Here is a 27,238-nt window from a genome sequence, read left to right as displayed (position 1 = left end):
TAATCTTTATTTTCTATTCCTCTCACTCATTCTGTATGTTCCTTTGTGCCTGGCACAGGGCACTAGTATTAGTCCTTTCCACTAGTCTGTTTCATTCTTTCACCCATATGCACACTTCCAGCCATACATTCCTACTCTCACACAAGAAGGCTTTGGATGTATCTTTTGCTTTGTTCCCACTATTGACATACAGCTGAAGAAATACATGTATAATAGGGCAGAAGGCAGGATTTGAAGAATATTTTAAATTGACTTTAAAACTAACTCATTGAATTTTTTTTTCCTTTTTTATTAATTTATTCTTGTTACATCTCAATGGTTATCCCATCCCTTGTATTCTCCCATTCTTCCCTCCCTCCCATTTTCCCCTTATTCCCCTCCCCTATGACTGTTCCTGAAGGGGATTACCTCCCCCTGTATATGTTCATAGGGTATCAAGTCTCTTCTTGGTAACCTGCTGTCCTTCCTCTGAGTGCCACCAGGTCTCCCCCTCCAGGGGACATGGTCAAAGTTGAGGCACCAGAGTATGTGAGAAAGTCATATCCCACTCTCCACTCTCCTGTAGAGAATGTTCTGACCATTGGCTAGATCTGGGTAGGGGTTTAAAGTTTTACAGTCTGTATTGTCCTTGGCTGGTGCCTTAGTTTGAGCGGGACCCCGGGCCCAAATCTGTCTATCATAATGTTCTACTTGTAGGTTTCTAGGACCCTCTGGATCCTTCTACATTGCCATTCATGGAAACAGCCTAAGTGTCCATCAGTAGAAGAATGGATAAAGAAACTGTGGTACATATACACTATGGAATACTATTCAGCTATTAAAAACAAGGAATTCCCGAAATTTGTGGATAAATGGATTGAGCTAGAAATGATCATAATGAGTGAGTTAACCCAGAAACAGAAAGACTCAAATGGTATATACTCACTTATATTTTCATATTATCCCAAGGGGCATGTCCCACGAAAGCCTTCACTTACCAGGAAACTGAGACAGAGGGGAGGACATTCTATTGAAAATTTATTTTATTATGCTTATTAAGAATATCTATCTATCTATTTATCTATCTATCTATCTATCTATCATCAATCTATCTATCTATCATCTCTCTAACATTGTATAATCTATCTATCTGATGTATATTATGCTTATTATGGTCAAAGGAGAGGTCTAAAAATTAGTTGAGCACTAGTTCCACTAAAGATCCTAATATGATGGCCTCTTATTTATCAGTAGCTATCAGATAAAACACATTTTATCTTCTCTCTTATTCATATTGAAATGTTTAAAGATGAATTCTAACTTGAGAAGTTTGTGATGAATAAAATTGTGATTATTGGTGATTATTATTATTAACCACTATGACACCTGATTATTCAGTGAGCCAATTAATCTTCTATTCTCAATTCTTAGAAAATAATCATTAGCAAGAAGTGTCTTTTAGAGTAATGGTTGGAAAGGAAATTTAGAAAATTTATATTTGTTATAAATATTAATGTTCTCATTTTAATCAAGTCTTTAGATGTACAAGTCACAGCCATTTGTGGATAAATAGAGTAGGACCTGTTGGAAAAAAACTGTGGTATAATCTGCCAAGTCTATACCATGGAAAACTTTACAGAATATTTTCTCCAAAAAAGTAATGTCTTTAACAGAAGATGCTTTTAAAGTTCTAGTGGCATTTTTCATAGGAAAAAAAAAAGACTTTATAACCTTTATATAAAACAACAATAGTAGCAAAGCTCTCTAAAGCAATCTTGAGCAAGAATAACCAGCCTGAAGATTTTACACTTCATGATTTCAAGTTACTTTACGAAGCTATGGCATTCAAAGCTGCTTGTTACAAGTATAAAAACAAGCACTTATGCCAAGGAAACAGTATCACCCAGGCATATACAGTCAACAATTTTTTTACAGGCCTATGAGGTTTAAATTTAGAACCTTAAAAATGTTGCAAAGTAGTATTACTCTGCTTGAAAATTATCCAATAGCAATATGTACGTGTGTTAACTAAGAAAGAAAAACATATCAATTGTCTACCTGAGAGTAAAAAACTAGCAACTTTCAAAGCAGGTGAATGTGCCCTCCCTCCCAAGCAGGGCTGCCAAGACAGCTTTTAAAAATATAATCACAAACAATATTTTTCCAAAGGAATTCCTGGGTTGAAACATAATTTGAAAATCTCACATGCTCAAACTTCATTTGTGTGAGAATGAACTATTCCCACGGAGAACCAAGCATCTTGGCTTTGGCTTCACACAGGCATTATCATTTGAGAAGGAACCAATAGTATACAATATCTTGAATAATTTATTCCAGGAGTACTGTTCATCCATAGGCAAGATAGCTAAATCCTTCTCTCATTTCATACTTTTAATATTACCTAAAAACAGGTAAATGACATGTCTTTGAAAGCCGAAATAAAAGAACGTCCAAATGAGGGAAAAAGAAAATGAACTCCTCTGCTGGATGTAGTCCTTAGATGTTTTCATTTTCCGGATTACTGACTCATTTCTTGTAAGCATGTAAGTTGAAACTACTGTGAAAAATTTGTAGTAGCCAAAACTAAGCTATTTGTTCAGTTTTAAAATATTCTACAATAATGTCACCTTTCTTATATTTACATTGAAATTTTGATTAGGATACATTTCTCTTTTTTCAGTTTCTTAAATATGTTTTTCATATACAGTTATATTATTACACATTTATTTATACAATAAACTACCTATAGCGAGAAGAACCATGACACAATCAGGAATTACATAAATGTTACATTCTCAATTCTCTGATGGAGGTGAAGACCAAGTAGCTTAGTTTTACAATGAAGCTTAATTGTAAAGGGGTTACAAATTTTTAGGTTTAGATAGATGTTTTAAGTGGATAATGACAAGATGTGATGGAGTTTTTTTACCTTCAGAATTATAGATGCACTAAGGTAGGATACTTTTATTTATTATTTTCTTTTTAAGAATTTTTCTTTTTATTTTTTACACTTATTATTACACATATATACAATAAACTACATAGAGCAAGAAGGACCATAAGACAATTAGAATTATATAAATGTTACATTCATAGCGTTTTGCCTTTTGTATTTGGCATCCTTAAAGAAAAAAATCTTTCCTATCTTGGTGTGTCAAAAATTCTGAATGGAAATCAATATATAATGTATCTCATCATCAACAACTTAAAACATCTATCTAGACCTAAAAACATCTTAACCCATGAACAACTAAGCTTAATTATAAAACTAAACTATCTGGTCTTCAATCCCATTAGGCTTGAGAAGGAATAAAATTAATTATCTGAATAAACAGGAAGTGCAAGTTAGCAGTTTCCAAAATGAGAAAATGACAGAGACATTTCACTGATTGAACAGTCACCAAAAACTGTCTATAACGTTGGGGCATCATCTTTAACCTTCTGGTCCATTTTGTCTGGCAGAGATATCTGTAAAGCAGGAACTACTGAGGACTTGCTTACCCGGTCTGGGCAGAGTTTGGCCAATGACACCACCTGCGTCCAAACTTGCCCACTTTTAGGAAGAATTCTGCTGTAACAGAAACAAAGCCATTTTGCCCATGAAGACATCTCATTTTTTTCATTTAAATAATAATAGTCAGGCCTCCCAGGGATAGCCAAGCCACCAAACATGGTCCAAGAAGATACTGGGCACAAAGACAAAGACAGTCTGTACACACTTATAAGTGGACATCAACTGTTAAGTAAAGAAGAATCGTGATACAATTCACAGATTCAGAGAGGCTAAGTAATAAAGAGTACTCAAGGGAAAAACACGGATCTCCCTGGGAAGGGGGAAGAAAATTGATTTTGCATGTGGATTGGGAGTGAGTGAGGATGGGAACAGGAGGGATCGGGCAGGGGTTGGGAGGTAAGAGGACTTGGAGAAATGACTGGAACTGGAAGAGATGGGGAGGGAGGAGACACAGCAACATAGTGCAGTGGAAACTCCCTGCAATCTATGAGAGGGACTCTAGTGAAGTTTGCTAATAATGAGGGGCATGGAACCTGAACTGACCATCTTCTATAACCAGGCTCCTAGCAGTGGGACTAGGACATATTCACCCCAGCCCTTTGATGTGCAATTTTTCCACAGCCAGGTTTTTGTTCTTTTGTGTTTTACGTTTATGCCATTCCTAAATAATATTTTTAGATTATTTTTATTTTTTACATATACATTTATGTTATTCCACATATATACAAAAACTACCTACAGCAAAAATAATCAAGACACAATCAGGAATTATATAAATGTTCCATTCTTAGTGTTTTGGCTACTTGTACTTGACAGCTTTGAAGAAAACAGGAATGTGTGGGAATAGACAATTCTTCTTCTTGTTGCTACAGAACCGATATGAGTTACTATTAGATGCATTCCTTGTATGGCATGAATGAAGATTTACAGATGTCTTTTTTTCCTGATCATACAGAGAGAAGAAAACCAGCCTTAACTGTTTCATGCATCATGCACACCTCATAAACTTATAATTTTAGGACTATATAATGCTTGTGAGGAATTATGTTTTCAGAACAAAAGAACTGGACACTGACATTGGATCAGACCTGACAGGATACATTCCTCTCAGCATGCTGGACACTGACACTCTGTATCCTTCATGTTCCAGCACTGAGTGCTTCAATTGCTGTTCCTCATCAGAACAAGATAGCTCCCAAGTCACTCTCAAAGAAAGCTTCCAATCCCAATTGGTCCAGCCTTTCAGACTGTCCCACACAGGACTCTAATTAAGCCTGGAATTTCTCAACATTTAGAAACTGGACCGCAAATGCTATTCCTAGCTTGTTTAACCATTTCCCCAATTTTATTTGGGCCCCTACCAGGTAGTATTCATCCTAAATCAGCAAGAATAAACTTTAAGAGAATGATGCTCCATATCCTTTAAGGAGGTTTGGGTAGGTTTTTGGTTGCTTTCTTGGGCTATAGAGGGTTGTTATCAATGGGAGTTGGTTACAAGTTATTATTGGTCTTATTTACAAAGAAAACAAGGTTAGACTCAGCAATGTTTCCATTTTCCCTTATCTTACATTCTTAGGTTTGAAGACAGGGGTTGAAAAGAAAGAAGGGGGCATATAGAAATATATAGGGAAGATAGAACAAAAATATACATTAGTGAAAAGTAGATTAGCCTCAATTGTCATACACAAGGTTATTTTCAATTCACTGGTATGGAATTTTGTATATAGATGAAAAATAAGTTAATTCTAGATACAGTGGTATAGAACTCATATGTAAGTTTATTCTTCATACACATTACATATATATTTCTACTCTAATATGAGGTATTGTACACATATATGTCAATTGTAATACAATATTTTTTAATGAATTCTAGGACCATCTACCATAGGAAGCACCAACCACAATGGGCTGGACAGTCTCATATCAATCAATAATCTGTACAATACCCTGCATACTTGCTAACAACAAGCCAGTCTTATAGAGGATTTTTTTCAATTAAGATTAATTTTTCTCAGATAAGTTTAGTTTTGTCTCAAGTTGGGAAAACAAAACAAAACAAAACAAAAAACCCCAGCATATTCTTGATGGGATACACTAGATGTAAAATTAATCACAAGTATTTCTACTACGAAAAGTAGAAAAAATAAAAAGAGAAGGAGGTGGTGTGAACCTTTGGGCTCAAGTTGTTTTCATAAGGCTTGTTAAAGAAAGAACATGAAATATCATCAAAACACACCGCAAGCTGAGTGAGGTAAAGAATTCACTTATCCCTCAGTGCCTGCAAAAGTGATCACAGATACTAATGATTTTATTTGGAGTTTCTGAACTTTATAACAGAATATAACAGGATAAATTCTGTTAAATCATCAGTTTACATTAGTGCAGTATGAAAACTATAGAAGAATGGTAGAAATATTAAGTGCTTTTGGCTATAGCTGCTAAAATTTGGTGTAATTTCTTATTCAGTGATGATAATTAGTGTAAAATTTGAGCTCAGATATTATGGTGCTATTGTAGCAAATGCCTGAGAGGGGTGAGTATTAGAAATGGGCAGAGCAGCCACTGGGAGGACCTTAGAAGATAAGTGTTAATTAAAGACAAAAAGCCTTGAAAAGACCACTAGAAGGATCTAGGACTTTGAAGAATCAGAGAGAAAAACTTTCAAATTTGTGAGAAACTTTCTTGGAAAAAATAAAAAATAAGAAAGAGAAAAAAAAAAAGAAAAAAGTCCTTTCATGTCATGGAATAATGTGTAGACTCTTTCAATAATGGAGAAAGGAGAAATTGTAATCAATAATCTCTGAGATGCAGCTGCCATGCCTTCCCAGAGCATTGAGGAGACTTACTGTAGTCTTGGAGTTCATGTGAAAGCAAAGAGACAATCATCTCTAGATGTTAATCTACGGTTGACACTGCAATATTGCACTGCCATTGGCACACTCATGCATCAGAACAGGGCAACAGAATTACCAAAATACAAAACAAAACAAAACTACTCTTAAAATACTGAGACTCAACTGAGAGCAAATTAAAAGCAGGATAATTAATCCTTTCTAATAATGTGCTACTGTTCTAATAGTACAACTGAAAGTGTAGTGTGAGAATATAATAATATTTTAGAGAGATGCATGTGTCCCATTAATTAAACACCCACTTCACCATATTTCAGTTAGGCTTAGTTGTTTAAGATACATTGGGTGATGTGATATGAAATCTGTTACGTGTTTATAAACAAAAACTTATTAACTGATTAGGATTCTAGAATGCTGCAGGGTTTTGTGATTGACTATGCACAGCTGCTTCTTTGCCTCCACAAGAAAAGAAACCAGAGGATTGAAATGCCAGGGAGCACAGTGCTGTAGCTCCTTCAGGTCGGCTGGAAGAGTGTTCTCAACAAATAAAATATCTCAAATCTCAGATAATGTGGAATTCTCTAGAAGCAGAATTTGATTAAATTCTTACCCTGGAAAGGATTCTTTCAAAATAAATTATATCACACTGTTTATTAATACATTAGTCAGGCATATACCTATATATTTGGTTATGTTTATAAATACATGTGTTTGCATATATACATGAAAATAAAAATATCTGAGAAATATGCATGACTTATAAAATTAATTTGATATTTATAATAGACATTAAAAGTTTATTCTTTATGTTTTTTAATTATTTATACTAAAAAAAAACTTTGTCACTTTCACCTGTAGTTTACGTATGAAATCAAAGTTACAGTTTTCTTGAAAATTTTAGGCAAAATCTATTCTCTTATTTTCTGACATTCTGTATTTCAGGAGTGCCTTAACATGAGATTTAAAGTGGCATTCACATTCATAAGCAACCACTGTAAAAGTAGATGAGAACCAATTTTCCTGATGACTGGGAAAATAATCAGAAATTTTGCAAATTGTAGCATGGAAAAGTATCACACTACCTGTCAACTTTCAAAATAATAAAAAAAGGCTATTTCTGTTTTGCTTTGAGATGTTAATATATCTACTTCAGTTTTTTTCTTTATCTTTGATACTTTGTTAATGGATATGTAAATAATGAGAAGTATAAGAAAGAATAACTTACAAAATATTATACGTGTACAAATATATAAGACATGTATTATACAGATATTACATAAATAATACTTAAACGTCAGTTATTCATTCATATAATGCATAATTTGTATAAATGTATTAATTATAAAGTTGACATAATTATTAATTTTATGAAACTTAAAATTATTCAGCTTCATTTAAAAATATGTTGTCAGTCAATTTCAGGGCCGTTAATACTCATATTTTTCTGATCTGCACTTTCTCTCTGGTTTGAAAGATACAATTGAAATACACATGTTTGAAAATAACATTCCTGGATAAGCTACTTTGATTTTTAAGTATGTATTCTTGTATTCTTTTAAATTGATTCCCATTCCCTCCTGTGCTATGCTCCTTTTCCATTGTGCATCTTACTTTGCTACATAGGACCCTCATGCAGAAGCAAGTACTATACTGGATTGGGTCTCTCCATACCTCGTGACTTTCTCCAGCCTTACGGTCCTGCTTACCTCTTTTGTTCTGATGGACACTTTCATGTCATAGGTTCCCATTTCACTTATTTATCTATAAAAACATAGGAACTACAGTTATAGAAAAGCATGTTATTTTGATCTATGTATGTGTATGTTATACACTGAAACCCATTAGCTCACCAATGTTTTAAATTTTTATTTAGGCATATGTGCATTTGTATTTCTGTTTTTTTTTTTTAATGTATGTGCATGAGACCATCCAGTGCAGCAGACTGCATTAGCTCCCCTGGAGCTGGAGCTACATGGGAGGGAAACCCATCTCAGCAACAGCAGCACACGCTTAACCCCAGAGCCACTTATTCAGCCCCCTGGTTTACTACTCATAGACACATTACATGACAAACATTTAAGAATCTTAAGCATGACATATGGTTTCACTGTCATAATACTTGTGCATATATGAATAATGTTTTGTGCTCTGAAATCTATTTGATAACTATTACAAACCAGATAGTATAATAGGCATTAAAATTAAAAAAGGTACAAATGTAAACCTTATGTCTCATTCATGGAATTTTAATTAATAGTGGACTAGTCATCAATTGTATAAACTCATAAAATATATCTGTTCAAATCTGCACATATTCAACAAACTAAATCATTACTGGCTTCAGAGCATTACTCTTAATCTTAATCTTGATCAATTGCACTTCAGTCACAGTCTGCTTTGACGCAAAATGTGTGTGCAAATACTTTCTTACATTATCAAATTCTTCCACTCCCATGGTCTGTATTAGACTTCTTACATTTGAATCCTCTTGTGGAACTGGTTATCTGATTTATCACATCTCCCTGAAGTTATGAGCCCACATGTACAGCTTACAGTAATTTCTAATGCCAACAGTCTACTGCCTGCTCTCATTATAGGCAAAGTTGTTGTAAATTCAGTTGGGGAATTCCCAAATCCTCTACATGAGAAATCTGGCTATGGTATTTCAGGTTGGTCAACTTTCTACAAATTCAGGGTGGTGAATCCCTCAAAGGTCTTCTTCATGTGCACTATGACTTTAGAATGACTCATAATAATCATGTAATATATTATCTATAATTTCTGGATTATTTAAAGAAACAGTTTAGGAAAATTGCTTTGGACAAGAGATAGGAGTAGGAGGTTATTTGTAATATGACTCAGGACAATGCCCTCCAGGATCTGTGTGATCTCAGGTCTTCTGAAGGGAAGCAGGCTTTCTGAAACTCATAGCTCCTTTCTCAGGCCCCTAAGTTACTACTCTTAATAAAAATGTAGTGATTAAACTCGTTGGTCTTTCTTCTATAAACTATACTGTAAAAAAATGAACAATGAATCAATGGCTGACTATTGTCATTGGATTTTCATGCAATGTGTAAGAATGTGTTCTTATACATACTCTTTTCTACAGAACTAAATCTTTCATGAAAATTCCCAGCAGGAGCCATCATCTTAAAATTGACTGATAAAAGAGAACACAAGTAAAAGATGTGCACTCACCTTGCAATACTAAATTCTAGAGTTTCTGTATCTGTAAAGATTTTCTGTCTTGTCTGCTTTTACAGATAGAGGTCATAAAATATTTCTCATGTTTAAAACTTTCAAAAGTTGTAGTGACTTATGCTTATAGCACTCTGATGGTTAATATATTATATTATTTTTAAGAAGATTAATATATATTATATATGCTATATAGCACATGTATATGTATATGTATATGTAATATATATGTAGTAGGTGCATATAAATGTATATAATTTTAGATAAATCTAAAATAATGCTTCTTTATGGCTATTGCAATCACTTTTTAGAATTATTTATCCTTCTTCCCTCTTTTTTCTTCTGATTTGCTCTCTCTTCCCCATTCCCATTTCTCCTTCAGATCACTGGTAACCTGCTATTTTTCTCTTTGGAGCTCCATCTACACCCTATATCCCCTTTTTACTTTTTTGCTTTCTATGGATACTTCAGGAAGAAGATTTGCAGCTAGGAACTACATATAAGAGGGAAAAATTGATTATTTTTGTGTTCTTTACCTGTTCTTGGTATTAATTCTCAGTTTTATGTGTAGCTGACAAAGATTCTCTTCTACTTTGTGGAATTTCTCTTTACTCAATTGAGGCATTCTTTACCTGTTAGCTCAGTTTTATGAGCTACCACTAGTGGATTGTTAGCCTTTACTCTTTTTTAAAAATTATATTTTATTAATTTATTCATATTACATCTAAATTGTTATCCTAGCACTTGTATCCTCCCATTCCTCCCTCCCTTCTATTTTTCCCTTACTGCCCTCCCCTGTGACTGTGACTGAGGGGGACTTCCTCCCCCTGTGTATCCTCATAGGGTGTCAAATCTCTTCTTGGTAGCTTGATATCCTTCCTCTGAGTGCCACCAGGTCTCCCCATCTAGGGGATGTGGACAAATATGGGGCACCAGAGTTCCTGTGAAAGTTGAACCCCACTCTCCACTCAACTGTGGAGAATGCCCTGTCCATTGGTGAGATCTGGGTAGGGGTTCGAAGTTTACTGCATGTATTGTTCTTGGCCGGTGCCATAGTTTGGACAGGACTCCTGGGCCCATATCCACCTGTCATAATGTTCTTCATGTAGGTTTCTAGGACCCTCTGAATCCTTCTATTTCCCCATTCTCACTATGGAATATTACTCAGCTATTAAAAACAAGGAATTCCCGAAATTTGTGGACAAATGGATTGTACTAGAAATGATAATAATGAGTGAGTTAACCCAGAAGCAGAAAGATTCAAATGGTATATACTCACTTATATCTGGACACTAGCTGAAGGGGCATGTCCCATAGAGGTCTTCACTTAGCAGGAAAGTGGGACAGAGGGCAGGACATCCTATTGGGACTCTAGGTGGTCTTTACTCTTGAGAAAAGGGATCCTATTGAGGAAGTCCTTTCCTATATTTATACCCTGTAGCCTACGGCCTATGTGTCTTCTACCAATTTCAGCATTTCAAGTTTTGTATTAAAGTTTTTATCTACTTGGAGTTTATTTTTAATGCAGTGTGATGAGGGTCTATTTTCATTCTTCTACATGTAGACATCTAGTTTTCCCATAACCATTTGTTAAATTTGTGGTGTTTTCTCCAAAGTATATTTTTGCCATCTTTGTAAAATATCAGATGGTTTGGAGGTTCTATATGAATTTTATACAGTTTTCTATTCCTGTGCAGAATGTGTGATGATTTTTATTGTGATTGCATGGGATATGCTACAATAATTATTTTAAATGTAAATGTGATTTCATAAATATGATCAAGTAAAAGATCTTGCGCTAAGGAGAATGGATTTTCCCTCTTTGTCTAGGTAAATAACAAAAAGAAAATGTGGTAATCAAAGCAATAGGAAGACAGATTCAAAGCAAAAAGAAATGATGTCTTGAAGCCTCTACCAGTTATGTTCAAATTTGGACACTAGGAAAATAAATTGTCATTTATAAAGCTCATGCAAATTCTATGCAAATAAGTTATAAATTACCCCCCCAAAACTCATAATATTTTAAGTAACTTTTTAAATTTCATGTGGGTCACATTCCTAGCCAAACTAAGCTTAGTGTGGCTTACAAGACATGGCTTAGACATGCCTGTTAGATACTGGGGAAATAAGAAGAAAAGTTCTTCCTTCATATTTAGAGAAGAAAGGCAGTACTGCTAACACATTTTAGACTCTGACCTCCAAAATGTAAAAGAAAAATGAATTTTATTACTCAAAGTAACTAAATTAATAATAGCTTCTATGCTACTATTGGAAACTAATGCAGTCCATCACTCATTTTTTATTTTATTTTTGTCTCAGTAGTCATTTATAATTTTTTTTTGTTTTTTGTATGTTTGTTTGGTTTCTGTTTTTGGACTATCTTTGCTTCTTTTAAAATAAATTTTCAAGTTTTTCAAATTTTTTCCTAGAGCCTTCAGCTTTTCCCTCATCTGTGTTTTCTGCTTAGGTAATGGTATAGTGGTTTGAAATGTGTTCAGGCTTCTAATTCCTGCTCTTTTCCAGCATCTCTCTTTTTTTGCTTTGTTTTGTTTCTTGTTTGTTTGTTTTTATATTGAACTCTAATGAATCATTTACGTATACTATTTTTTTTACTTTTTTATTATTATCAAAGGTTTCTTTTTATTTTTTTCCATATACATTTATACTATTACACATATACTACGTATAATAAGAAAACCCATCACACAATCAGGAATTACATAAATTTACATTCTTAGTGTTTTGGCTATTTGTATTTGGCAATGTTGAAGAAAATGTTTTTCCTATCTTAGTGTGTCTAAAATTCTGAATATAAATCAATATCTATCATATCTTGTCATTATCAACTTAAAACATCTATCTAGGCAGGCATGATGTTGCACACCTCTAATCCCAGCACTCAGGAGGCAGAGGCAGGCAGATCACTGTCAGTAGCCATCCTGGTCTACAAAGTGAGAGTCTAGGATGGCCAAGGCTACACAGAGAACTTTGTCTCAAAAAAAAAAAAAAAAAAGACAAAATTTATCTTAAGAACATCCTAACCCCTAAACAACTGAGCTTAATTATAAAGCAAAACTATGTGGTTTTCAACCCCATCAGAGTCTTGAGAAGGAATAAAATTAATTTCCTGAGTACATAGGAGGTGCAAGTTAGCAGATTCCCAAATAAGAAGATGACAGAGACCGTAGCAGTCACCCCAAACTCTCTATGACATTGGATCATTATCTTCAGCCTTTTGGCCCAACATATCTGACAGACATATTTGTGAGGGAGGAACTATTGAGGATATGCTTACCCTGGCTGGGCAAAGTTTGGCTGTGACACTGCCTGCATCCAGGCTTGCCAATTTTTATGCAGAATTCTGTCTGTGGCAGAAATGAGGACATTTTGCCCACTCGCTTCTTTGCCACATTTGAAGCTATCTCCATAAGGAGGTTTTTGATGCTCATCATCATTTTTGAGGTAGCCTGGGTAGAGACAGCAGTTAACCTGCCATCTTGTCAAAGAATCTTTAAAATAACAGAAACATCTTTAAATGCTATATTCTGTATGTCTCTGAGGTTTTTCAAGACCTTATCTAACTATTTTACCTGATCTTTCTATAGAATCATATCTATGTGTTACACCTTGCATGTATATTCTTGTGATAAAAAATAGACTAGTAATTGATATGACCATGATTTGATCAACTAACAATTAACTTGTATAACTTAACATTTTCTAAACAGGCTGCAATAGCACTTTCAAAGTATTGGAAATAAACCTTGCATTATAATTTAGTTGTATGGGTAGCAAACTGCATACTAGAGTTGAAATATATATTATGTTTTTGAAGAATAATCTTAACTTTGAATTCTATGCCAAAGTATCTACAGATAAACTTATTTTTCCTCTATATACAAAATTCTATACTAGTGAATTAAAAATAACCTTGTGAGTAACAATTAAGGTATGAAGTAGAGGAGTAGATTCACTAATCTATTTTTTGTCCTATTCTCATGATGTATTTACATATTGCCCCTTCTTTCTTTTCAACTCCTACCAACAAACCTAAGAATGAAAGATAAATGAAAAGAGAGATTATCCCTGAGTACAGATACTACCCAAATCCTAGTCATTTTCCTCTCTGTAATTGATACCACTTTTCCTGATGCTAAGAAATATTCCTAGATAACACTTCTCATGGAGTCTACAAATGTGCCTACCACTCCTCATCAATGAAGCTTCTCTTTACACCTAATAGTGGTCATCACAGAAAAATACATATGGACACAATGCACTCCTGCTGCAGTTGATAACATCCGTATCAGAGCTCTTGCAAGGGACATTGCAGAAGAGAAAGAAGAAAGATTACCAGGGCCAAAATACCAAGAAATCCTTTGTGAAACAGTCCCTCTGAAAAAAAATTGCTGTATACACAAGACCAGAAGAATGGCAACAGCAACCGAGATGCTGATTCAGAAGGGGAAGGGTCTCAATGGGTCTCAGCCGGAGACAAATAACTATGTACAACTAATGACCACTGAGAGGTAGAATTATAACCAGAAGCCTGCTAAAATAGGTCTCAGAGCTATCCTATCTCTACTCCTCTATGCAAACTCTTAGCTAGATTATCAAATAATTTTGTTTCCCGAGAAAATGATGAAGTTATACATCATTTTGGTAATCAAAGTGAGCCCAGAAAACAGAGGTATTTGTACATTTATTCTGGTATATGTAACTTAGTAGAAACAACTTAGTGCATGAAAGTGAAAATGGAAACCACTAGAGTTGTAGAAGAGGAAATAGAGGAGAAAAGAAAGGACAATAGAGGAGTTAATATGATCCATTTACATGTATATGTAAAAATGTCCCAGTATACCATATTATTTGTGGAACTAATAGGGGTCAATGAAAATAAGTCATTTGTAAAAGAACATTAGATCAATGTCTCTGTGAGAATTATCGTTTTGAATGACTGTCATTGTCAGTACAAGAATTACTGAAGTGAGAAACTATTGACATAAATAATTATAAAGTCTGTTGGAGAATAGCAGTACCACAGACAGAAATTAATAGAAACAAATTGAGCCATGTTGATCTTTAAAGTCCTGTGGGTCCTCTAATTTGTACATATGAAAAATAAAGTGAACAATATCCATGATGCTAATGTTGATAATACACTTATTTTTAAATTTTGTAAAAAAAAAAAACCGTGACGAAAAGTTAGGACAAAAAATCCTTCAATTAGTCATTTAATAGTAAAGGCCAGTCTTTTTTGTAATTCTTTTAAAGCATACACAACTGTAATTACACACATACATATAACTTAACAGAAAGTATAGATTTATATTTGATAACTTTCAACATCATAAAAACAGACAAACTGGCTGAGTTTTTTGTACTTAACAATAGACATGCAAAGTGGAAAGGATAAGTCCCATGAGGCCTTAAACCTGCACCAAGAACTAAAGACAAATAAAGAAGTCTGCTCCAGAGAAGAAGACTTGAATTGATTATCTAATACTAAATGGCCTGCCCTACATACGTACAAGTAACATTACACATACTAGATTACACATGTAGTATTTAGAAATATATTTTCATATATAGACATGAAATAACAATGAAAGAAGAAAAGAGACTATGAAAGTGAAAGAAAGCAAGGAAAGGCATATGAGAGGGTACTGGAGGGAGGAAAACAAAGGGAGAACTATTGCAATTACATTATAATCTCAAACACAAATAAAAAGTAAAAATAGTAAATAAAATGTCTTTCTTAAATAACATGTCTTAAGTAATAGATACAAAATGAGAATTTAGGCTTCTGGAGTCCCATTTTCCTCCTTTTCTACTGTGGTGCATAGGAACTTGTCCCAGTCCCGAGAACAAAAGGCAGGGACCGGCCAGGTAAAGTACAACTCCAGAGCTGTAGCTCTGAGTATGTGCTTCCTGGAAGAGGAACTTCAGAAGTATTGGTGTCTTTGTCCCCCTGTCTGGTTCCTAAGTATTCACTTAGGAATTAAAGGTTATGTTTACATAAGAGAATGAGTATATAGAACCTGGTGAATGTACTAGCTGAAGAACAGCAATCCCAGAAGAAACTTCTGTCTCCTATTTCTTTGATAATTCCTAAATAAGCACTTCTATCTAAAGGCCACTTGTGACTTTAACTGAAATGAGCCCTGGAGAAGATCAGATGAACCACCTGCACTGAGTAGCTCATTCCCTTTCTGTATCTCACCCCAGATTCCGGTATCAGCCTTATAAATGGCCCAAGACTAGGATATGGATGAATGATATACTTCCCTCTTGATATAAATGTAAATATCCTGATCTCTCTCTCTCTCTCTCTCTCTCTCTCTCTCTCTCTCTCTCTCTCTCTCTCTCTCTCTCTCTCTTACCTTCCTTCATTTCCCGTCCTCCCTTGTTTCATTTTAAGCTCTTATCTATGAATATGAAATAAAATTCTCTTTAAAATTTACCCTCTGTCTTCCATACATTTTATTCTTCAAATTCTTGAGGGAAGAATCAGAAGGAAGTCACGTGTGTTAGGGCTTACTTTTATGGTCATAGTGTGCCCAAGAACCTAGGTCTTTGAGAAAAGCATTATTCTAAAAGACACACCAGTAGCCTTACATCAACAGTACCTAAAATATCCAGTCCAGTGATTTCTCCTTGTTCTTCACACCAGGCTCTGAAGAGACTAGACCATGTGGAGATAGATTTCTTAAGATTATAAAAGTAAGAATTAGGCTCATTAACTTACATTTTACTGATGTATTAGCATATTTTGCACTACAATTAAACTCAAATATCACTACTTCATTTAACATTTTTTTCTTCAAGCAGGAGATTTAAATGTCTATTAATGATATAATAAAAAAGACAATTGCTTTTATGTTTAATAAAGTACTATCTATAATATTTTATTTATACAGTGTTATCCTTTCCATTTTAAGCTAGAAGATATAAAATAATTCTTACCCACATTAGTATTCCTGCTATAGTCTTTTAGAGAGAGATCCAAGGGACTTTGGAGTAAGTCATCAAATCATGAATACCAAGTAGTTTAGGAGAACAGTTTCTCCAGGCCTGGCAGTAAAGTACATGATTAGCCGCCTGTGCTTTTAGAAAACCTCATTTGGAATTTATACAGAAAAATATCCTTTGCTCATCTTATACACAAGTTTTTTATTGTGGGGCTGCAGCTAATCATATGAGGCTCATTGGTTCTCTCAAAATCTCCTTCTGTCACTGTCTAGATAGGTACTCCTAAAGAAGTGAACTAACCTACACGTGGCTTAGAGTTCTTCTCTCTGCCATCCTAACAGCATTGTAGTTATTGCATCATCAGATTTCATAGAGCACTGAATGCAGGAATGAAGGGATTTTATCAGTCATTAAGAAAATGGTAGTGTAGCGTCTGTGTAAAAGTGACAAGTAGACATGCTTCCCTTTTCCCATTATGTTCATCAACGTCCTTATTGTCTTTTCATTTCTTTTATGTTTTCTGTCCTTTTCACTTTTCTCTTTTTTATTTTAAATAATTAATTTCTTCAGATTATATCTCAATTGTTATCCCATACTTTGTATCCTCCTGTTCCTCCCTCCCTCCCACTTTCACCCTATTCCCCTCCTGTATGTCTGTGATGGAAGGGGACCTCCTCCTTCACTATATGGCCAAAGGCTATCAAATCTCATCTTGATAGTCTGCTTATTCTTTCTCCAGGTGCCACCAGGCCTCCTCACCAGGGGGACGTGATCAAATGTAGAGCACCAGAGTTCATGTCTGAGGCAGTCCTTGCTGTCCAATCAACTGCGGAGAATGTCCTGTCCATTGCCTAGACCTGAGAAGAGGTTTGATGTTTACTGCAAGTATTGTCCTTGGTTGGAGCAGTAGTTTGTGCTGACTGCCTGGGCCCAAATATGCTCATGCTGATATTCTTGTTGTAGGTGTTTAGGGCCCTCTAGATCCTTTTATTTCCCCATTCCCCCATACTTCTCTCATCTAGAGTTCCAATAGGATGTCCTCACAACTATCCCAATCTCCTGGTAAGTGAAGACTTCCATGGGACATGCCTCTTGGGCTAGTGACCAATTATAAGTGAGTATATACCATGAGAGTCTTTATGCTTCTGGGTTAACTCACTCAGTAGGATCATTTCTTGTTTCTTCCATTTCTCCTCAAATTTTTGAATTTCTTGGTCTTTTATAGCTGAGTAGTATTCCATAGTGTAAATGTACCACAGTTTTTTAAATCCATTCTTCAACTGAGTGGCATTTAGTTTGATTCCAGGTTCTGGCTATTATGAATAAGGCTGCTATGAATATGGTTGAGCACATGCCCTTGTGTGGTGGAGCATCTTCTGAGTATGTTCCAAGGAGTGGAATAGCTGGGTCTTGATCAAGCCCTATTCCCAGTTTTCTGAGAAAGCACCATATCGATTTCCAAAGTGGTTATACCAGTTTGCATTCCCACCATCAATGAAGGAGTGTTTCCCCTTTGTCCACATCCTCACCAGCATGTGCAGTCACTAGAGTTTTTTATTTTAGCCATTCTGATGGATGTAAGATAGAATCTCAGAGTCATTTTAATTGCATTCTCTGGTGCCTAAAGACATTGAGCATTTCTTTAAGTGTTTTTCCACCATTCGATATTCCTCAGTTGAAAATTCTCTGTTTAGTTCTGAGCCCCATGTCTTAATTGGATTATTGGGTTTGGTGGTGTTTAATTTCTTGAGTTCTTATATACTTTGGATATTAGACCTTTGTCAGATGTAGGGTTGGTGAAGATTTTTTTCCCAGTCTGGGGTCTGTCGCTTTGTTCTGTTGACAGTGCCTTCTGACTTATAGAACCTTCTCAGCCTCATGAGGTCCCATTTATTGACCGTTGATGGCTTGGGATGTTGGTGTCTGTTCAGGAAGTTGTCCAAATTTCCAAAAGTGCCAATGTGTTCCAGACTCTTGTTCATGGATTGGGAGAATTACATAATAAAAAAGGCCATCTTACCAAAAGCAATTTACAGACTCAATGCAGTACCCATCAAAATACATACACAATTTTAAAAGAGATTGAAAGATAATTCTGAACTTCATATGGAAAAACAAAAAACTCAGAATAGCTAAAACAATCTTATACAATAAAAGATCCTCCGGAGGAACCTCTAAACCCAATCTCAAACTGTACTATAGAGCAACCTCGATTAAAATAGCATGGTACTGGCACAGCAGTAGGCTGGTTGACCAATGGAATTGAATTGAAGACCCAGAAATGAATCCACACACATATGGTCACTTGATTTTTGGTAAAGAAGTCAAATCTATGCAATGGAAAAAGTAAAGCATCTTTAATAAATGGTGCAGGTCTAACTGGATGACTACATGTAGAAAAATGTAATTAGATCCATATTTATCACCATAAACAAAACTCAAGTCTAGGTGGAATAAAGACCTCAACATAAAACCAGACACACTAAATTGGTTAGAAGGAAAAGTGGGGAAGAGCCTGGAACACTTCTCTATTTTTTGTTTTAACTTTTCCTTTCCCTGATTAAGAGACCATTTATAAAGCTTATGCAAACCACTCTCAAAGGCACATTTTTCCTGATATATGTGTGGTACTTTAGTGCATGTTCATACATATGAAGGTGCACATTCACGTGTACCAGTGAGTGGACACATGTGTGCATGTATGTGCAGAGGCCTGAATATAACCAAGTAGAGTATGCTGACTGTTAAAAAATAATCAAAGCAAATTTCTGTTATTGCTTCCCCAACTCTGACATTATCTGTACACCTACAATGACTTTACACATGGGTTTTGGGGAATCAAATTTAGACCCATGCATTTTCTAAGCAAGCACTTTGTTAATGAAGCTATCTTCCCAGTCTTCAGGGGAATTGGATTACATCAATAATAGCAAACTAATGACACAAAACTAAGACAATCAGCACGTATCTGTATGTATGTGGTACTTTTTCATGGAATAAACTCTATATTCTGCCACAACCTATTACATGTACTTGGTCTTTTCCTTGGTGCAAAATCTTTAAACTTGCTTAGACTAGGAGACACTCTTGTTCTCAGCCACTCATATATATATATATATATATATATATATATATATATATATATATAATTTTTTTTGCTTAATGTACTTACAGGAAAAAAACATTAGCTTTTAGCCTAAAAATATCTCATATCTAGAGCATTGGCTGGCTGGGATATAATGGAGATCTTACTTATGTTGCTGAGTGAAGCAATGATTATCTACAATACACCAGGAAAACTTGAAGAACTTGGCTGTATAACGATGAAAAGCGCTAACAATGTTTTTCCTCAATGGCCTCCTCTTCACCTATAAATAACTAAAGGGGAAGTTGCAGATTACAATGGTAAAAAAATACAACACACACAAAAATGGAGATTTCAGGTCTGCTAGAGTCTATTGTGTGTACAGAGTAAAAGCAGGGCTACTTATTGCCTAAAAATAGTATCTGTCCCTAAGTGATATTCCTAAACATTTTGAAATTATATCAGGCATTTATTTTTCTTTCCTTTTTTTATTTTTTCTGTTTTTTGTTTTTGTTTTTGTTTTGTTTTGTTTTGTTTTGAGACAGGGCTTTTCAGTGTAGCCTTAGCTGTCCTGTACTAACGTTGTAAACCAGGATGGCCTCAAACTCACACAGATCTGCCTGCCACTGCCCTCCCAGGTACTGGGATTAAAGGCATGATCCATAGCCACCAGCAAGGCATCTGGTTCAAAGGGCCTCATATGAAACATACTGATTCCTAATGAACTAAGAATATTCTTCAGCCCAGATAATGGTTATTGGGTTATCTTGGTAGGTACTATTTAGATGCACATCTCCATTGTCTTCTACTAAATATTAATATCACATGAGACCTTCAAGATGAACTTTAGGGAGGCACTGGAGTGCTTCTCAGTGGGGATTCATTGAAATATTCTCTTTTTATTGGTTTATAGTATTAATTTGTCTGTTTAATTGACTTTTCAAGGACTGGTGGCCAAACCCTGCTTGTTAACATATAGATTATAACCCTCAAGTTCAGTAACAACTCCACAAATTGGAAGGACAGGGGAGCAAAGAGAGTTCAAGAGCATATTTAGTCAACTGAAGATAGGTATTTATTACCAAGTCATATAAGATATAAATGAGAGATAAAGTTGGAAAGGTACATACTTCCAGAACTAAAGATATGTGTTTCTATGATAAGTAGATTAGGCTCCATCCTCAAGGCATTGTAAAAACACAATAAAAAGAGCAATATTGAAATTTTGTTTCAGTACTGTAGCCTACAACTACACACACACACACACACACACACACACACACACACACACACACATACAAAAACAAAAACACAGACAAAACCAATACTTAGTAAATGAAAAACCACCTTAAATAAAATACCTCAAATTTAAATTAAAAGAACATGAGTATATGAGAAAGTCATATCCCACTCTCCACTCTATTGTGGAGAATGTTCTGACCATTGGCTAGATCTGGGTAGGGGTTTAAAGTTTATGGCCTGTATTGTCCATGGCTGGTGCCTTAGTTTGAGCGGGACCCCTGGGCCCAAATCTGCCTATCATAATGTTCTACTTGTAGGTTTCTAGTACCCTCTGGATCCTTCTACTTTGCCATTCTCCCATGCTTCTCTCATCCAGAGTCCCAATAGAATGTCCTCCCCTCTGTCTCAGTTTCCTGGTAAGTGAAGGCTTTCGTGGGACATGTCCCTTGGGCTAATAAGCAGATATAAGTGAGTATATACCATTTGAGTCTTTCTGCTTCTGGGTTAACTCACTCATTATGATCATTTCTAGCTCAATCCATTTATCCACAAATTTCGGAGGGGGAGACCTGATGGCACTCAGAGGAGGGACAGCAGGTTACCAAGAAGAGACTTGATACCCTATGAGCATATACAGGGGGAGGTAATCCCCTTCAGGAACAGTCATAGGGGAGGGGAATAAGGGGAAAATGGGAGGGAGGGAAGAATGGGAGGATACAAGGGATGGGATAACCATTGAGATGTAAGAAGAATAAATTAATAAAAAAGGAAATAAAAGAACATTAGTATATTTCATAGTTATATAGAAGGTTTCATCAGTGAAAGTCTATCAACATATTTTTTGCCTGTAGTCCAAAGTAGAAAATAAATTTAATGTTATTTTTCTATACAGCAGAGAAATGAGAAAATTTACATAATATTAAAATTATTTATTCTCATAGTTTACAACCTACTTCATTTAAAATTATTATGACCCACTTTATTAATGTTATTACTCCTGTTAGAATCATATTAAGTAACAAACTCAATTGTCTATGTGACCCTATGGTTTTTTGCATGTGAGATGTTTATAAATAACAATGCAAATGGCATAAAATTTGAGGAGAAGACTAGAATATCGATAATAGTAACTTATAAAATGAAATAAAGAGACAGTTATATTTGATCTGTACATATATTTATTTTAGATATTTATTTTAAACTTCCTTTCATTTTCAATTTTAAATAAATACTTCTTCTTATTTTTGAGTATGACTCTTGGCATGCATATATGCATGTGTACCGAGGTTGAGTTTAGAAAGGTCAGAAGAGGACATCAAGATCTTCAGATCTCAAGGTACAGACAGCCATGAACTACTTCATCATCTCTGGTCACCAAATGGAAGCAGAAAGTATTTGTAGCCTTAGAAACATCTCTTTAGCTCCTGTTGTGTAAAATTTTTACTAAGGATATCTACTATATAACTACATATTAGTTTAAAATCCAACTAAGGATATAGAACTTCCAGTGATAAAATTATGGCTGGTAAATGGCCGCTATCTTTTCTGGCTATAAGCACATAACAGCTACCAAACAATAGCCAATTAATTTCCTTTTTTCCTAAGCTTTTGTTTATTTATAACTACAATGGAGAAAATAACAAAATAGAAGTTATATGCACTAGAAAAGAATAGCAAGCACAGAGCTGCTACATGTAAGCACACAGAAAGTATTGCCACAAATTTTATTTCTAATTCCTCCATTTTTAAAGTCCTTGAATCCAGTGCTGAGTACCAGTTAGGAGGAGGCTTCTGTTAATACTGCTGCGAGTGGAGGGCAATGCATATTTGCAATATAGCTTTACTGTGTCACTGGCGCAGTAGAAACCTAGGCATTAGAAAATCAAAACGGTGAAAGATTTTACAGTCTGATGTGGGGTTCCTATGGGGCTCTCAGAGACTGAAGTGACAAATACTGACACTTGCATGGGTCTGAGCTAGGACTTCCACATGTGTTCTTGTGGGACTCCTAAAAATGGGAGTGAAGAGTGTCTCTGACTCTTTTGCCTGAGCTTCAGACCTGTTTCCTCCTACTGCAGTGTCTTGTCCAGCCTTGATATTAGGGTTTGTGCCTAGTTTCATTGTTATCTTGTTATGCCATGTTTGGTTGATACCCTTGGGAAGCCTGTTCTGTTCTGAAGGGAAACTGGGGGTTGGGGTGGAGGTGGGGGTAGGGGTTGGGGTGGGGGTGGAGGTGGAATGAACCAGGGGGATAGGAGAGGTGTAGGGAGTGACTAGGATGAGTACAGAGAAAGGTAACTGTGGTAAAAGTGTAATGTATGAGAAACAAAGAAAACCTAAATGGATTTTAAAAAAATATTAGATGGAACATGAAGAAGCCCAGAGTAAGAACCTACTAACTAATCCTTCAGAAGTGGAAAGAGGACACTCTCAAATAAGGGTGGATTACAGAAGGAATTCTTCCACAGTTCACAGGAAGTTTATAGGCAGAGACTTAGTTCAGTTGCTTGCAAAGGCAGATGCTTTCTTTCTCTTCTGCCATCCTGTATGTGTGAAGCCAGGGTCATCATGCTTATCGTCTGATGTTTTCAAAATGATGGCTCTAGTTTAAGTGTTTAAAAAATGCAGGAGGATGAACTTAACAGATCACTAGAGCAGGTACCATTTCATTTTTGCCAAAATAAAAGCAGTCCCCGCCCTTTAGATATCTGGGTGACTGAGTCTGAAGTATCCAGACTCAGTTCAGATTCCTTGCTTGTTCAGAAATCTGGAAAACTGTGAAAGTTTCTTCATGCTCTGATTTCACAATATTATTTAAATTTGGCAACACATGATCTAGGGGTCTTTAAAATGCAGATTTCTGAGTCAATTTGTTCAGTCACTGAGGTAGGGTAGTTGCTGCCTTAAAATAGACGTCATGTTCAGGATCAGTACGTTACATGCCATGTTACTTAGGGCAGTGCAGCAGCAGAAACAGTGTGATCACTTGGGGCTCCCTGATGTTATTGAGAGGAACAGAGAAAGGAATATGGTGTAAACATTTAAACACGTCTGCTGCCAGGAGTACACACAAAGCCTGGCAGGGAGAATCTGATTAATCAGGTGTCTGGATAAGATCCCAGAAATGGACAGGGACCAATATCTGAGGCAGCTTCTTAATGAATTTGGTGAGGAAAAAATCTGATCACAAAACACATTAAAAAGCCCAACGACATGCGAACATGCCCCTTTACCTAAGGTGTATTAATAGCTCCCTAACATTTCTATCACTCTAAGAAGTTAGATAGCTTACTTCCTTTCCTCCCCTAAATCAATCAGAGATTATGCTCACCACAAGAGAATGAAAAGCCAACATTTTTTTTTACAGGAATATGAGTGTGACCCTGTCAACTGGGCAGAATAGAAAGGAATGCATAGCCAAACTGCAAAAAAAATCTGTTGGTGGACAGAAGAAGAACATTTTGCGAAACGTGTAAACAGAGAGAAAGAGGAGGCGATTTAAGAGAACATGTGAAGCCTATGGTTTGCTTGATACTGACAGTCTGAAACGACTAACGTTTGGATTTTTCCAACACCCTAAATAGCGGTGGAATAACTCCCTAGGAGTTATCAGTCAGGGAGACCATAGGGGTCTTCAAAAAAGCACGGACAATTGCCATTGCTCTTAGTTGTTCAGCATAACTATAAGGTAAGGCCCTATTGCTGATGATACTACATTTTTGTTCACAGTAATAGAGAAATCTATCTTTAAAACTGGGACGCATCTTCCCTGTTGGCTAGTTTTGATAGTGCTTTGCAGCCTGCTGGAAGAGAAAAGACATCGGTTTCTTACCCAGTGTTGGACTCTGTGTGCTGCAATATCAACCTGTCAGACCAAATGTGTCCACTGGTGCAATCATAACATGATTGTTACCAGGTAACTAAACACTTTCTGGTCAGATTTGAAAGATGCAGCATAGGATGGGATTTGCCTAGTCTGATTAATCCTGGTCACAAGCACATGCTGAGCAAACACATACATCATCCCAGGGTAGAACCTAATCTTCACACTTTGCTAGATAAGTACATTTTAAAATTGTCTCTAAATATTTATGTTTATACACATTTACCCTGGGAGTTCCCAGCCTTAGTCAGGGAAGTTTCTTTTTGTAGTGGTCAGAAGACAAGTTGACATTTAGACTTCTTTTTCTTCCTCAAGATGTAAATCAACAGAGATCATTAGAAAAAGAGCGAATAGGTAGAGAAGAATTAAAGCACTGGGTAGAAAAGTATTTATGTATAAACAAGAAACGTATTAAGTGAAAGATACCCGAGACCATAAAAGTAGTGTATGGTGGGATGTATCCCTCAAAAGTTATTATAATAAAAAAAATAAGTATCCATGTTTGTATGCTAACGGATGAGAGTCAGGAATCCTTGGAACATAGTTGCTCTGGGTGATCATATATGTATAGGACCCTCATGATTAAGACTTTCTGAGTTTTGTACCAGATATATTTTCCCTTCACTGAGTTTTGCTTTGCTTTCTTTGGTTATGATTAATTTTAAAACTCTGCAAATAAATTTTGTCAACAAGAGTGTTCTCAGAAATCCACTGCATATTTTGATATTTAAAGTATAAATTGGGGAGACATGTCGATAATGCTTTTTCTATTAAAGTTGGAACACATAGATCAAGTTTGGTTAACACGTTTCATTAGACGGCATCAAGCATGTCTAGTTTAGGTCATCACTTGGTGAAACGGAACACAGATACTTTAGAGGAATATATTTTTATATAGGCATGTATACACACATTAAAATCATCTCTTCTGATTAACTGATTTTACTAAAGAACAATATTCGATAGTAAAGGAGTCCCCCAGGTCCAGTGGCACTGCAGATCATAAGAATGTATAAGACTGAATCAAGGCACGTGTGGCCTATGTGTTTGTGTGTGTGTGTGTGTGTGTGTGTGTGTGTGTGTGTGTGTGTGTGCATGCGCATGTATTTGTTGAAAGCATGGTTTATTCCTGTGGTGCTGACAATTCTTAGTATATCTTAAAACATTGTTTGCAATTATTTTAAAACCAGGGATTTGGTAGACTTTTCTATTTCATCATAATACAGGCATTAGCAGAAAATCAGCCAGTGTAACTAGTAATGCAGATTTAGCTTGTTATGATTTAGAAATGTTCTGGCAGTCTCTAGGCTGTCCCTAAAAAGACAGCCTGTATATGTCTGTGAGGAGGAAGCAGGCCAAGTGCTGCAAACAATACAAACAAGAAGAATCAAGGCTGGGGTGATGACGGATATGAAGTGGTGATCCATCCTATCAGTTGCGCACATTCTAAAACCAAAAAATGTGACTATACAGGGATAAAAAAAAAGAAAACTGCAGAAACATTTAAAGATCTTAAAGTAAGGTAATCTTTTTATTTCAGGAGATACATAAAAATGTCGCTTAAATTGGGGTGATGTGTAAATAATCAGATATGAAGAAATCAAGGATTTGGAAAATAGATGATGACTCCCTCACACATATGAAGTTTGCTGTATCTGTATCCTAGAGATAAATGGAAGTCCTACAAAACACAAGGAGACAAATAGATTCCAAACAGTACAATGAATATTATATACCATCTATATTCAATTTGGAAATTTAAAAATTCTATGAGAGTGAACTCAATTTCAAAAGTGTAATTTTAAAAGTTTATATGTTTTTAATTGAAATGGAATTTAATCACTTTCCTTGCTCCCTTTGCTCTTCCTGGCCCATCTCAATTCTCTCAAACTTCTTTTATGGTTCCCTGCTCTCATATTTAGAGCCATTTTTTATTTAATTATTATTGTAACATACATGTACACACACATACACAGACACACACACACACACACACACACACACACACATATATATATATATATGTTTCAAGGTGAGCCCTCTACATTGAAAAACCAATACATTTTTTTTAATCCATGAAAAGGTTAGCTATATTTTTCCAAACAGTAATTAATTGCTTATAGTTCTTTGTCTAAGATCAGAAAATTATTCCCTTTTATATTATAATATTCATTGATATTCTCATTGTTCTAGTTTTGTTTATCCATTTCAAGGGCAACCTGTTTCTTAGCAGACATCCTGGTATTCTGATTCATAATCCTTCTACTTCTTCTTCCATAATATTTCCTGAAATATAGATACAGGGACTGTGATGTACTGTATTGGCAACCTGTGATCTCTCTCTCCCTTCCACACACACACCCCCCACACACGCATACTCAGTCTCAAATGAAGATATATCACTTGGCTGCCAATGTTCTCTGAAAGAACCATAGAGTAATAAAAATCCCAGTACCAGGTATAAGAACCCTCCCTTCAAATGGTTAGCTGCGATGGTCCAAATAACTCCC

At 35.6% G+C, this 27,238-nt stretch overlaps 1 long non-coding RNA gene across 1 annotated transcript in view; it reads right to left on the bottom strand.

The window, feature by feature from the left end:
- Positions 1–954: 954 nt before the first annotated feature.
- The window catches only part of LOC311606602, a 79,782-nt gene continuing 53,498 nt past the window's right edge, over positions 955–27,238 (bottom strand). Inside the window, exons 3-5 of the long non-coding RNA XR_014782371.1 lie at positions 8,055–8,109; positions 3,481–3,547; positions 955–984 (exon numbers count right to left, since the gene is read on the bottom strand). This is a non-coding gene — a long non-coding RNA (uncharacterized lncRNA). The remainder of the gene's footprint in view (positions 985–3,480; positions 3,548–8,054; positions 8,110–27,238) is intronic.

The sequence above is a fragment of the Acomys minous genome (assembly GCF_964271855.1).
Source record: "Acomys minous genome assembly, chromosome: 1".
Lineage (NCBI taxonomy): Eukaryota > Metazoa > Chordata > Mammalia > Rodentia > Muridae > Acomys > Acomys minous.
This window is presented reverse-complemented; position numbering and strand designations above follow the sequence as displayed.